This window comes from Dermacentor silvarum, chromosome 6 (assembly GCF_013339745.2).
Source record: "Dermacentor silvarum isolate Dsil-2018 chromosome 6, BIME_Dsil_1.4, whole genome shotgun sequence".
Classification (NCBI taxonomy): Eukaryota; Metazoa; Arthropoda; class Arachnida; order Ixodida; family Ixodidae; genus Dermacentor; species Dermacentor silvarum.
In genome coordinates this window covers 167,170,544-167,185,117 of record NC_051159.1, presented here as the reverse complement: position 1 = coordinate 167,185,117, position 14,574 = coordinate 167,170,544, and the positions used below count along the sequence as shown (strand labels likewise).

Genomic DNA, 14,574 nt, shown 5'->3' with positions numbered 1-14,574 from the left:
AGGCGTAGTAGCAGGAGGAGGTTTAGGCATAGCAGCCTTCTTTGTAGTAGTAGTACGCGTCGTAATCTTTGGCGTCGAATCAGTCTTTTCCTGTGTAATCTTTGCCGTCGAACTCTTCGTCGGAGTTTCGGTACTAACGTCTGTCTTCTGCACTGTCGACTTCGGTAGCGTATCCGCTGCAGTCGTCTTCGCTGGTGGGGTACCTGCAATAAATTAAAACTCTTTATATGTAGGGGCACTGTAATCTCCACGTGGTCGAATTTATAACAAAGTTTGGAGTACGGCCCCGATGACCTATTTCTTGCTTACATGAAAAATTTACCCTTCGCTAAAGTCGTCGTAGTAGGTGAATCAAGTATAAAAAGCCGATTGCGCCCTTAAGAACTTTTTGCGAATAAAAAATTACTACGCTGACGTTCTTCAGAAAACGTAACATGTGTGCACGTAAGAATGCTCGTAAACCGTGTATAGTGCGCTTCCTAGTAATTCAACTTCCAATAAAATTTTTGTTCCTATCGCAGATTCTGAGATTGTCGCGACGTCGACGGCACGGAAACGCGCGATTGCTAGCAGCGGAAAGTAGACAGTTGGGCAAAGTGGTACACGTCATTGCTATACTGAAGGATAGCACCGGAACTACTGAAACAGAGTTCATGGTGTCCTTGTGCGTTTCCATTATACTTTCATCTGTAGTTTCCGCGGTAAGGCTTTACCAACAAGCAAATGACCCCTTGCACTCTTTCATTTAAGAACACCACTGACTACAATCAACTCGTGACCGCACTAGGCTGCCTTAAAATCACCACAGGTATCAGAAAATATCAAGGCTCTTTCTTTCCTCTCTTTCTGTATCCCCTTTCTGTCTCTATTTATCGCCTGGCGGTCTCTGTATCGCTGACGGCCTCTGTATGCCCATAGTTTGTCAGCTCTAGCCGTCTGTCCTCCTTTTGCGACCGCCTGCCTATTTGTGCGGATCCCCTAATTATCCAACGACCCCTTTTATTTTGCGGCGAAGCTGTAGATGGACAGGGCATTCCGTTTGTTAGCGATCAACCCCCCCCCCCCCTTCTAGAAGGTGAGCGAGTAAGCGCAAAAGCGAGTGTGAGGGAGCGAAAAAACCACAAAGGGAAAGAAAACGTCCATTTCTTTCGCATAGAAGCGCGGTTTTAGCGGCTACCAGTGTCTGAAACCACTTGTCTGTGACGTAGTGCCTGTCCTATAAGCGGATAGAGGCTAATTCTCGCTCCGACGTTGCCATGGGACGGTCGCGACTGGTTCGTACGCCCGAGGAACAGCGAATGTACTAAGAACGACGCCGAGAGCAGCGGCGGGAATTTGACCGTCGACGTCACGACGCCGATGCGGAGGTAAATAAGAGAACGAGAATGCGCCCGTGCCGCCTAGGGAGTAAGAGCTCTACCATAGCAGCTTCGCTGGTCAACCGCCTTTCACAGAGTGGAATGGCCGATGAATATTTCCTCTATTAACTAGTTGTACGTATCTGCACTGACTTCGACGTGTATGGATGCCGCGAAACGTGCCACACATAATTCCGCGCATCCCACGTATCCACCTTAGCACGCTCAAGTGATACCATAAGGTCACATTGTTCGTATGTTGACAAAAGTATCGTATGTTGTTCCCACATATTCGCTTTTTTGCGTAGGGAAGAAGATGCGGCTGATCGAACTTGAAACTATGTGCGCCCTCATGGAGGTACCGACTCTGATCACAAAGTAAATATTACGCATATCTGAGGCACAACATTACTAGGTAAGTATTAGGAGGCGTGTTCCTTTAATAGAAAATACATAGATACGTAACTCTAAAGACCCTAGTTTCTTAAGCTGCACTGAAAATGCCATGCTATGCGCGCCTACGAACGACGTTCCCCGACTGCGCGCCGACGAGCGCCCTTTGCCATGGAGGAAGGAAACCCTCTGCACAAGCTCATGTTTCCCTATGTATTGCCAGATGGCGTCCATGTCTCACGCAGCGCCTCCTCAATTTTATCAGTGCCAGCCAGATGCGGCCGATTCAACATAAAGGAAGCGCTGTCTGAGGCAGGGCAAAACATAAATGGCCGCTTGATGAAATAATGCGGTAAAATGAAATCTGTTCAAACAAACCTTCATGCCAGGACGGAAATGGTACGAGAACAGCATCACGGGTGGCCGCGGATCAGACCAGCACTCATGTAGTACGGCCGGCAGAAGACTATCGTCTTTCGACGACATTTGCAGCGAAGCACGCAGATACGCGGCAATTTTTTTTTTTTTTACTAAAGAACGGAATATAATTCTTTCACGTTTGGTGCATACAACAATACACACCATTCACGCATGTCATATGGAAATGGTTGCTGCTTTATTTTTCTCGCATACGATAAGGCGGGTTAGGAAATCAAGCTGAAAAAAAGCTTGCTAAAGTTTTCTGGTCACCAAAGAACAATAGCAGATATGTAGAAGGTTATGACAATAACGCAGAAACGGCCAAGTTGGAATTACTTGCCCCCGTCGTTTGGCAATACAAGTTAAAAGAAGTAGTAACGAAGCATTAAACGCATAAACTACGGAGGGAGTGTACTGTACGGTGAAAAAGGTAGACTCGTCCCTCTAGTAAAACAAGTGTTGCATGCATTGTACACCAAGTACAGTGTAATAGAAGGGACTAACACGACGTAGAAAAGCACATACAGTCATCAGTATATAAAAAAAGCAACGTTGTTCGAAGATTGTTGTAGATTTGTTGTAGATATCATTAATAAAAAAATGAATATTCTGATAGCTTCGTTTTTGCCTTCTGTTAAACATGGTTTTTGTCCCTTTTTTTGCAGAAAAACCCTTTAAACATCAATTTTTCTTCATTCTAGATACCGGATAATGCTTACAGTTACTGGAAAAACATCAGAGAGTTACAGTACGTCTAGTAACAATATTCAAATATCTACAGAGAGTGTAGAGAAAGTATCGATATACATGCCTCCCACTGCCCAGTCCCGCTTCTGCATTTGCAGTTGTGGGCGTGACCTTACCTCCTCCTCCTCCTTGGTAATTTCCCGATTGTCCACCAGTGCTGCCAGCGTCGCCAGAGATGTCATCTTCTGCAAGAAATAAATGTTAAATAAAGGGTCTAGAATGAGCTAAACGGTCAGCGAGTTCTGCACACGATAGAGATAGTCATACACCGCGAATGGCGAGCCGAGATTCAAGGACAAAAGGTTAGGTTAAAAATACAACAAAGCCTGCAAATGTTGTCGCAGCTCTGAGACTGCATATCTCACCTTTGTGCTACTGTCGGGTGGAATGCAAGTTATTGCTTTCATTTTTCCAGAAAATGCAAGCGCATAAATGCCAATCATACCAGTTATGACTCAGGAGTGACTAAGCTAAATATTAGTGGCATTTTCGAGATTTCAATGCTTGAATTGTTCGACGAAAGCAACCTATCTTACATTGAATTTTGTATCGCAGTATGCCAGAGAGGCTTTTAAGAAATTTTAAGAATCAAACCAATGTTTTTTTTGCAGCGCCATTTTCGAACTGATACCTCGCAACTGGCCCTAGTAAAAGGATATTCTGTGGAATGTATGTAACCTAATTACTGTCCATAATAAAGAATTCTGCAATTTGAACAAGCACTCATAAATAAATATTTTGAGGTTTAATTGTGAAATTTCGGTGAAATTTGTAATTGGTGAAACTTTGTATATGAACGGAATCCACATCGGAGTTTCCCGAGAAGTCCGCCTTTTCAACTAATTCAACTGGAGAGGGAGAATTGGGCGCTCACATTTGCTAAATATACAGGGTGTTTCACGTAATTGGAACAAATTATGTAAAATAGTGGTTAACCGCAGCTGAAAGAAACCGACGACTTAAGATCTGCCGTCATGTGGCGCTCCTTAGAGTATTTTTAAATGCCGCTTAATTAGTTCATTAGCTAACATCAATCATGGAAAACATTTCATGTTCACTTTCGGACCAGGTGCGTTTCGTCACGTTGTAACAAACGCCATCGCTCCTTGCAGGTGCAGTGATTCCCTTCACACAGGCTGGTACCGCGGACTGACCTCAGCAGCTGACGCCGCGGACGAGCGTAGCCTTCCCACCTCACGGCACCCTGACCCCCTCTCGGAAGCGCAGACAGAGAAACATACCCTACGTAAAGAGCGGACACTCGAGCTGTTTTGCGGCCGAGTACGTAAGCGTCTGACGAGACGCTCAAGTAGCGTAGTGATGTCCACTTCACCTCAAAGGTAGACAGCTTATCATACATCCACTGGGTTGCGTCCACGCGTCCCGTTTCCATAGAAACGTTGATGCTGCGCCGGTCATGTGCCGCTGGTTACGCCCACCCCACCGCGCATTTCAACGCGTCGCCTCACTTTTGTGGCTGTAATTTTGTTGTTTCGTACGTTAAGAAGATTGTTAACTAGGCGTTTGTTATGCTGGGCGAGCGTATTTTGCACGTGTAGCATAGAACATGAGCCGTGGTGCCCGTTTGCCGTGCAGCCACCCCTTTGTTTTTGCACCCGTCTTTTCCGGAGGAGCATCACTTCCAACGCGTAATTTTCCAAAAGTCCCTCGTAACAGCCTTCGGTTTAAAGCACAGAATCTGTATCTGTGGTTCATCCGGTATCATCACACAAACGTTTTATTTGGCTCGACCCCCTTATGCAAACCTTCATCTCTCCCACTCATCCCTTCCACCAAGTGGCTGACCGCTGCAACCGCTCTTCAAGACCAACGATTCCTTGCGGACTTCATCGGCAAGCGCTGAAGCACGCCGCAAGCGACGCCCTGGAGTGAGGGCATCGATACATTTTTTTAAATAGTAGAATAAAGTTATTTCTCTCTATCGAGCAGTGCAATACGCATTTGGGATCGTTTTGTGAAGCCTTTTTACCTTACTGCACATGCATGATGCCTAGGCTGCGGCCGGATCGCAAACGCCAGTTTGACTTGGCGCGTTGCTTGTCATGGCCAAAACATTCTTTGGTCTGTGTCTTTATCAGGTGTGTTATCCAGTATTTTTATGTGAAATTCCCAATGTAAAAATGAAAAAAAAAAAAATTTTATGGAATGACTGCTTCCTATTGTGTTCAACTGAGAAAAGCGGCTCATGAACGTTAAAAAATTGCAATAAGAACACCTTTGATCACATTATTTTCCCAATCTGCATGAGCTAATTCAGCCTTGCTTAGGTTATTCGAGAGGCTTGGCGGTTTTTTCGGTAATAAGGTTGCGATCCGCGAGTTTATTACGTCTGTATGTACCACATGGCTTTAAAATAAAATATTAAAGCTCTTACGCTCCGCTACAGACGACGTAGTTGAACATTTTAACAGCAAAAGATAAAGCAAAATCGAAAGCATTGCCATCGAAACCGAAACCAAAAAATGTCACAGTTTCGCCCTAAGGGCGAAGCAATGAATGCGATAGCAACACAGCAATGTCATACGAAGTAAGATGAGCGGCTTTGGTAGCAATGTGAATTGTAGTAAACATGAGCTGATTAAGTAAGCAGGTGTGCTGCGCCGTAAGTAGACCGACATGAAGAGAGACTCGATGACCACGAGAAGGCGCTTGTGAAACGGTGGTGTTGATGAGTAGCGCTTCCCGTGGGCAGTGCGTGCGAAGGGACACACCTCTAGCGTTGCACAGCCGATCCGGGCAGCATTGCATGTGTAGCGTGCGTTGGAAAATGTGGCCCGACTATTACTAACTGAATGAACAAGCGTGGTGTGAGCGCGCGCAAACAAACACGAATAGATCGCACTGAAGACTGCAGACAACGACTGTCAAAACGCTGGCAGCAAGCATACGCCGCAGCGGGCGAAGGTACGTGCGGTCTATCGCTTCAACGGAAACTGAGCGGCGAATGCACGGCGCATAAAGGTCAGAGCCGTGTGGAGATAAGAGACGGTGCGGACGAGGGACGAGCGCGGTTGTTGGCAGAGTAGTAGTGCCCCCCCCCCCCCCCCCCCCCCGCTCCCTCCGGCGCTGGCTTCCTGCTGCCTTGCTTGCGCGTGGGAGATGAGTGCGTTCGCTCTCCGTGATAGCGCGCGTCCCCGCACGCTTCCGCTCGGGCATACGGCGCGCGGTGAAGATTTTATCTATAGGGAACCTGACGGCGACGGCGACGACGACGGCGACGCCGACGGCAGAAATCCGGTTGAAGTGTCCATATAATTCCTATCGCAATAAAATGAGCTAGACCACGTGTCCAAAATCTCGGAAGACAAAATTAGCGGTCTGACCAGCCGCTCGGGGCGCTGGCGGTAGTGTGGTAGCTCGGCCGCAGGGTCCTACGGGAGTGTCCGCTCTTCTCTTTCTCGTTCGTAGCTAAGGGCGCTGCGGTGCACAAGGGCTGTCGTTCCCGACGCGTGCTCTCTTTCTCTCTCGTTCCCGACGCGCTCTTTCTCTTTCGTCCGTAGCTAGAGGCGCTGTGGTGTGCAAGGGTGTTCGTTGCCGACGCGCGCTCTCTTTCTCTCGTTCGTAGCTAGGGGCGCTGCGGTGCACAAGGGCTGTCGTTCCCAAGGAGGTTTAGGTCGTTCCCGACGCGCGCGCTCTCTCTCTCTCGTTCGTAGCTAGGGGCGCTGCGTTGCACAAGGGCGTAAAGCCCCTGTATATAAATATGTAGGGGCTTTACAAGCGCGTCTGTTCCCGACGCGCGCTCTCTTTCTCTCTCGTCGGTAGCTAGGGACGCTGCGGTGCACAAGGGCGTTCGTTCCCGACGCGCTCTCTCTCTCTCGTCCGTAGCTCTGATTTACCCGAATGATACCCCGGTGCTTCGACCACTCATCATCACTCACTTCGTGGATATGCGGTGATTTTCTTTTCTATTGCTGGACGCGACCATCGAAGAGTGAACCATGTGGGGATGCGCGACTCTCACGTGTCCCCTGATGTTGTTTTCCCCGCATGTCTCCTGTAGTCCGGCTTCTCTGCGTGGCTAAGCCCGGCGGTGGTTGCGGCGCGTTGCGAGAGATGGCGCTAGTGTCGCGATGCTGCGTAGTGTCGCGATGCTGGCGCCACCGAACGGCGGGGTCACTTGGGGGAAAAGGGTCGGAGGCGCTCTCTTTTTGGCTGGGGATCGGCGACCAACACGCACGAACGCTTCGCGCGTGCGCCGGCCCGCTTCGCGCGACCGTCGCGCGAGCCTTAGAGCGGGACACCGGTATGGACGAACACGGATCGTTCGAGCGCGCCACCGTTCGCGTGACTGTACACGTGAACGACTAGGCGATGGTGTCATAGCATGGGGCGAACGTATTCGCTCGCTATCGGGTCGCGGTGAGTCGGACTTCCTTGATTTGTCGCGCGCCCGTGTGAATGTTCTATTGGTTGTAATTCGGCTAGTATGTATTAGTGTATGAAAGGTGCAATAAATGCCCTTTTGATTGTTTGCACTACTATGTGTCGTTCCTTTGTCCCAAGAGCACATGTGAGACCCCACATCTGGCGCCCAACGTGGGGCTCTTGGGGCATCGGACGATAATTTTAACAGCTTTGCTCGGTTCGAGATGTTTCAACCGAAGCGTAGTCCTAGCGTGGATTTTGATCGCTAGTGTCGGCGGTGTGCTTTCTTGAGCGAGGCGACGGTTGCTGTAGCGTGTTTGAACTTTTCGACATGCTTAGCCTTTTCGCGAGTGTTTTGAACTACACTCGTCGGTACGAGAGCCACGTGGTCTGCATCCTGGGAGAGCGAGGCCTAGCGCCTGCGGAGCATTGGCAAGCCTGAAGCGAGTGAGTACGGAAGCCTCGTGGGTGGTCAGAATTTCTTATGTACATAGATAGCTTCTTCTATATCTTTGACTTAGGAAGTCGAGGCTCAGGGAGCCGGGTGGCCGCGGGCCACGGGTGCCGCTACGGGCTGACTGGTATTGCGGCCTGGCACCGGGCGCTCCGACACCGTCTGGGACGGTGGGCACCGTCAACTCGGATGCTGTGTGCACCGAGCGGAGTAGGACCACCTCACAGAGCTAACGTCTCCTCGCGGCTGCCTGTTCTTGTCCCCATTTTGGGTGTTGTTTCTTTTTTTTTTTTTTTTTGGATGCCGGTTGTTGTCAAAGTAGCGACGCATTAGGCCTAAGGCTTAACAAAGCCGCCTGTCGCACGTTGAGGGACACAACCTGGGGGACCGTGGTGTTGAGATGTCGCACCTTTCTTTCCTCATTAGTTCGCCTCGCACGAATTGAAATTACTCGTTCGACTCAAAAAAAAAAAAAAAACGAGCTTTGTTCACGTGAACTTAGCATCTGAAATGCCACCCGAAATTTTTGCTAGCCGAATTGAACATCGTACCACGTGGGCGATGCGTATGCCGAATTTCTCTCCCTTGCACTACTTTAGAGTTTGTCGAGTGCGTTGAGTGTACGCAGCGTGAGCGGAGTCACCCCTGGTTTGCTGTCACCTGCACATCGTCAGCGCTGCTGCCCCGGACTACAATCGAGCTACCCCAGGCTTTGGAGATGCCTGTGGTCAATTCGGCGCAGCGACTTCGGCGGCCGCCAATGTCCGGCTCGCAACCCCGGCGGCTGGGAAAAGAGCCGGCAGTCACCAGCGGCTACTGCGGCTCTCGTCAGCAGGGCGCGAGCGACGCTTGCTCGTGCCGACTGCTGCGTCGCCGTTTCCGGAGTCCTGGGCTGGAGTCGTGCCATCGAATCTGCAGACGTGGTGCTGTGACCAACGGACGCCAGCGGTGAACCCCAGAGTCAATGTCGGCTCGCACGTTGTGGATAACGCGTGGACATTTACTCGGCGGCGCCACTGTCGCATGTACTAACTTTTGTTCGCGTTGCGTGCGTTGATAGGCCTTGTGACATGTTTCGCCAGCGTATGTGTAGTGATTTAAGGTTGGGGGGATGTGGGGATGCGCGACTCTCACGTGTCCCCTGATGTTGTTTTCCCCGCATGTCTCCTGTAGTCCGGCTTCTCTGCGTGGCTAAGCCCGGCGGTGGTTGCGGCGCGTTGCGAGAGATGGCGCTAGTGTCGCGATGCTGCGTAGTGTCGCGATGCTGGCGCCACCGAACGGCGGGGTCACTTGGGGGAAAAGGGTCGGAGGCGCTCTCTTTTTGGCTGGGGATCGGCGACCAACACGCACGAACGCTTCGCGCGTGCGCCGGCCCGCTTCGCGCGACCGTCGCGCGAGCCTTAGAGCGGGACACCGGTATGGACGAACACGGATCGTTCGAGCGCGCCACCGTTCGCGTGACTGTACACGTGAACGACTAGGCGATGGTGTCATAGCATGGGGCGAACGTATTCGCTCGCTATCGGGTCGCGGTGAGTCGGACTTCCTTGATTTGTCGCGCGCCCGTGTGAATGTTCTATTGGTTGTAATTCGGCTAGTATGTATTAGTGTATGAAAGGTGCAATAAATGCCCTTTTGATTGTTTGCACTACTATGTGTCGTTCCTTTGTCCCAAGAGCACATGTGAGACCCCACAACCATTAACAGCTTCGCTGTAAAAAAAAAAATTCACGCGGGAACTCCTCCGGGAGTTGTCTAAGTGTGCGTAAGCATTGTGCCACTTGCTCATCTCCACGCAGCCCGGTGTCATTATCAGTGTTATGACAATTGATCTGTCCAGTACAAACGACAGCGCTGCGGCGTCACAAACTGGTGCGGACGGAGGCGCAAGGTGCATTGGTAACGCAAGCAAAGTACTGCAGGTGGCGGCGCCAGGTGCGCTGATGACGTTCCGATCATCACGAGTCGTTATAGCTCTTTAGCTCCATGTCCATCAGTATCGAACCATTATGAACCGTGATCAAAAGACTCCGGCGGCAGCACGGTCCGATCAAACGTACTCTGGCACGGCCGCGCGGACCGTATCTTGAAAGTGATCTGCGAAGCGGACAGAGAGTGCGGACTGCTGATAACTCCGCACGCTGTGTTTTCGCCGCTTCGTTTGCGTTGAAGGGCCAGGCAGCACGAAAGTAAAGTCTCTTGCTGCTGCGGGCTCCATCTTGAAAGCGATCGTCTTACGGGAAGGGTGGACGGACGCACGGACATTTTTCTCGTTTGGTAAGCAGAGAAATGCTTACGTTTTTAAAAGGGAAGAGAAAGAACGGCTTCGACAATAACTTTTCTTGTGCGAGTTGGTCCTTGCTTAACGACATGATATTGTAGCGAAAGAATACCGGAAATGAAAGATTAACAGTGACAGACGCAGCACAAAGAAAGACTGCGCCACACTCACAACTGTTTATTATCTTGCGACATATATGTAGCAAGCTTTTTGTAAACAGTTGTGAGCGTTGCGCCGTCTTTCTTTCTGGTCTGTCTGTCACTGTTAATCTTTCATTCGCGGTATTTTTGTGCTATAATCTCTTGTCGATCAGAACGAGTTGGATCCTGAGAAAACGTTTGTGGCGCAAATGCTTGGCGAGGTATGTTAATCAGCTTGCTACGATTTTCTATTGTTTGTGTGAACTCTGATGCGCTAGTAATTCCTTTCTAGTAAAATCAGTTGATCTCCAGCGCCTGTGATTTCCCCGTTACTATATGTTCTACCAATCAATGCAACTAACTGTTCAAGCTCTCAGTAATGTTCGTAAACCGTTGGCAGTTTCAGTAGCCCTAATAAGGTAGCCCGCCTCGATCAATACTGAAGGGCTTCATTTATGGAAATGCAAGTTGTACATCAATATAATGAAATATATATTGAGCGAAAATTCGATAGCCGAAGGCTTCCTTGACAAAATATCGCAGAAATTGTTGTCTCCGCCGTTACTGTGAATCTCAGCCACAGAAAAAAAAAATCGGGTATTTTGTCCCCAGTCTCCGATATTTAGGTATTGGAGGCCGTCCCCGTCGAAATCCTAGGTATAACACTAGCAGAAAAAGACATTGTGTACCGCCTTCGGCTCAGGGCGACTTAAAGAAATAGAAAGCTTAATCTGGCAATGAAAGTCAAATGTGGCTTACTCTCGGTAGGAGCCGCTCCAGCTGCGTGAAAAGAAAGAAAAAGTTACAGTGTCGTTTCACTTTGTGAACATGGGTGACGCGCAAGCGCATGGACACTGCGAACATGCACAGCGAGCACCGCGGCGTCGAAGCACAAACGAAAAGGGCGCCAACGCGGCGATTCTCTTCTTCACCTCCAGGCGCCTTCCTTCTCCGGCACTCCCTTCCCTCGCGGCGAAAAACATAATTTCGTCGATTTGACCAATTTGACAGACAAATCAAAAAGTGACTAAGCAATCAGTGAAAAGCAGTTCATCAGTGGGCGCAATTCTGTCCTCCACGGCGGCCTTTAGATCCTGATGCTCTAATACTCTACGCATTTATCCGCTCTTAGCAATTACAGAACACCCTGCTAGGTGACATGCTTCAAATACCGGCTTGGCGACCCACGAAGTTTGTAACCGTTTAACGGTTCTATAGCACATCCTTATTGTAACCTTGGATGCGGGTCCCATAACGATCTATTGGATACGGGGCACTATAAGTGAGCCCGTCCTACTTAACAATCGACACCGCTGTTGGCAGCAGGTTCCTCCCTGCCGTGCCGGTCTTCGGGAACATTCCCGCTGGCATAATCTTGGTTTATAACGTTTTTCTATACAACGACATGATGATCACTTCACATTGGTGTATCCAACTCAGTCGTCTTGACGTGAGCACAACGTCAACTAAGAGCTCGGAGTGTGAACGTTTGAACTTTCAATCGTGCACTGCCAAGGCTAGGCCGAAGGATCCAACTGACAGCCACATATCGCGAACATAGGACTGAAGGGAGAAAAAAAAACCGAAGGAAACAGTAAACCTCTAATGACAGCGCCATCTGGCTAGGGTAAAAGCCTGTACAACTTATCATGTAGTACTTTGATAAGGATGTAGGATTAGCGGTATCGAGCTGTTTCGCAGAAATGCTGCGGAAGCTCTGAACGTGAACTTCAAGCCGACGAAGCTCAAGCCAGGCATGACCTCGTCTAGTGCTCAGGCATCTTGACAGACATCAGCATTTCCCTGTGGCAAAAAAAAAAAGGAATCCCTAAAGCACACGCTTTGAAATAAGTAGAATGGGATAGGGTAAGATCAATGTCTCGGTTCAGAAACCATGTCAAGTTTAAAACTGACATCTTTCAGATGGTTTGACAGTGCCGGGACGCTAGCGACTACGGTAATCAAGAATTGCTGCTGTCGATTACATGGCGAATGAGGAGAATTGTGCTACAGGACATCTCAGGAGCAGGGGAATCTACGGTGTTAGCGCGATTGCACAGAACGAGGAGGCTTTCGGCTCAAATGCATTTCTGCAAAGTATGCACTCCAGCACGATATTGTAGAAACACGAAAACTTACAAAACACTCCACCCAATCCCAGCACTAGAAGCATGCCGACACAGAGGAGGCAGACGCCCCCAAGAAGAGCTGCGAAGTAGCGCTTGTCATTCCTGCAAGCAAGGCCATCGGTCAAAAATGCGGGAGTTAAATTGGACAGTAAACGAAACCACTGCATGATTCAAAGCAGTTACATTATCCCGCCTACGAATTTCACAGTATTTGCTTCACGTCAAGAGGTGACTCCGTATGGCACATAGTTCTGCGGAAGCCCTCAAGGTGAAGCAAAGTTTATGAAAGCGAATAATATACTTAATATATATACTTAAACTGACTTTGAAAACAAGCATTATGTCAAATTTGACAGGTAGGTAACTGCTTCGATATCTTAGATCAGTCTCATTTGTCTGAGAAAATAATCTTGTGAGTGAGTACGGCACTTATATACGGCATGAACCGTACTGACGCCACATGCCTGAAAGTATACACAAGGTCCAGACGACGCCGTATGTGGATTTATTAGTTGGTACAGACAAGGCTAACCACATCTAAAAGTAAAGTAAGTGTACATTATTTTAAAGGGAATAAAAATAGTAGTTCGATTACTGTAATGCGATCGTCCTAGACAACTCGCTAGTGTATCACACCATTCGTGCGGGGTCATTTGTGTACTGCTTGCCACTACTTGTGGTAGAGTGGCTCCCGCTCTTGTGTGGCCTCTCTAGGTAACCGAGGACAGCAGCGCCCGACGCAAGATAACCTAAGAGATTGATTGAGCAGAGCATAATCACTGCGCTGCGTCGACATCTGCATACTCTCTTTCGCTCTCCACACCCTCCTCAGTCTCGGCCTTACCTCCCATAAACACAACATTATATCACGTAGTTGAGCTGTTTTTACACCAGAGAGATGGTTACAAGCGTGATACAGCTTATTTGTAAACCCCCTTATTTCATGCAAGTATCACTACTATGTCTGGATGAAGTGTTTTTAACTCTTTTTCTCAGTGATCAGGTTTCGAAGCCGCGCAGTCTTTAAGTACGATTTTCTCAACGATTGTGGAGAGCAACGACACATTTCGGGCCATAGTTAATGGACCGAAATGGTTAAAGCTGTACCTGGTTTGCTTTCCTTTTAGAACATCACGCCATAACCATACCCCTAACAAATTTATCGCTTGACACCGAAAAAACCGCGGTGTGTTACTTGTTACACAGGCTGTTTGTCTCTTCTATTAGTCCTAAACGCTGTCCTGATTAACTTTTGTTTCTTTACCGAAACTATGTAATTATTAGCGCATAACAAGCACTTACTATCTGTGTCCACATTGCAGGAAGCTGGCGCGCATATATCAAAGGTGGCGTAGTCTTACAGTGTAGCCGCAGGTTTGTTTGGTTCTTCGTGCCGTTTCTTTTCTGCAATGTCTGAATCGATCCAATGCGGGACATGCCTGTGAAATACGAGCTGCGAAGATCGGAAGCCTTCGCACAGGCCTCTTCGCATTGGTCTCTTAGTTGAGTTGATTTTGATTGCTTAATGAAAAGGCAATGCACTTAGCGTGCGTCAAAACTTGCGGTGCATTTAGACGCAACTGGAGCCGCATCCGTAATGCAATCTGTAGATGGTCGATGTCTAATAAAGGTGTGCAACCCTGATGGGCGCGATAACGCGTGGTAGCATTTCGAAGCTGCTGATAAGAGTGAGTTGAGTCACCTGATAAAGATGTCTGGATGCGCAAACGTTATGAACACCTCTAATAGTTCTTTCTTTGAAGATTACCGTTAAAGGGCTGTTAATAGTTACAACGTGCAGAATGACCTATGCTTTGATGTCACGAGTAAATACAGTCGCAAAAGAGTAAAAGTATTATCACAGCGTACAACGAATTCAAAAAAAAAAAACAATTTGAATTCATGCGCAATACAGACGTTAAAATACGCATACAACACATATGAAACATTAAAGTCTATGGTAAGTCTCCATTGAAAAAAATAAAAACCACTGTACTTACTCGCCTTCTCCACCTAGCACGATAAAAAAGAACTTTTGAGAGACCGAACTTGATATAGGCAGGTGTTCAAGCGCCGACGTCATTAAGTCACACACTTTTGAGGCGCAGCGAATGCTAATAGCGGCGCGAACACGCAGCTTTTTGCTTTAATTAATTGTTTCAGTGCATATCGCTTCAACTGCGTATTCTCTAGCAGTAGCAGCAAGTCCACATACGACAATATACTGAAATCAGTTTTTTTCTTCTTTTTTTCTCGTCTTTTTTTT

At 48.4% G+C, this 14,574-nt stretch overlaps 1 long non-coding RNA gene across 1 annotated transcript in view; it reads right to left on the bottom strand.

The window, feature by feature from the left end:
- Window positions 1-3,033: 3,033 nt before the first annotated feature.
- LOC125946447 (uncharacterized) overlaps window positions 3,034-14,574 on the bottom strand; it is a 35,938-nt gene continuing 24,397 nt past the window's right edge. Inside the window, exons 4-5 of the long non-coding RNA XR_007467594.1 lie at window positions 12,319-12,410; window positions 3,034-3,103 (exon numbers count right to left, since the gene is read on the bottom strand). This is a non-coding gene — a long non-coding RNA (uncharacterized LOC125946447). The remainder of the gene's footprint in view (window positions 3,104-12,318; window positions 12,411-14,574) is intronic.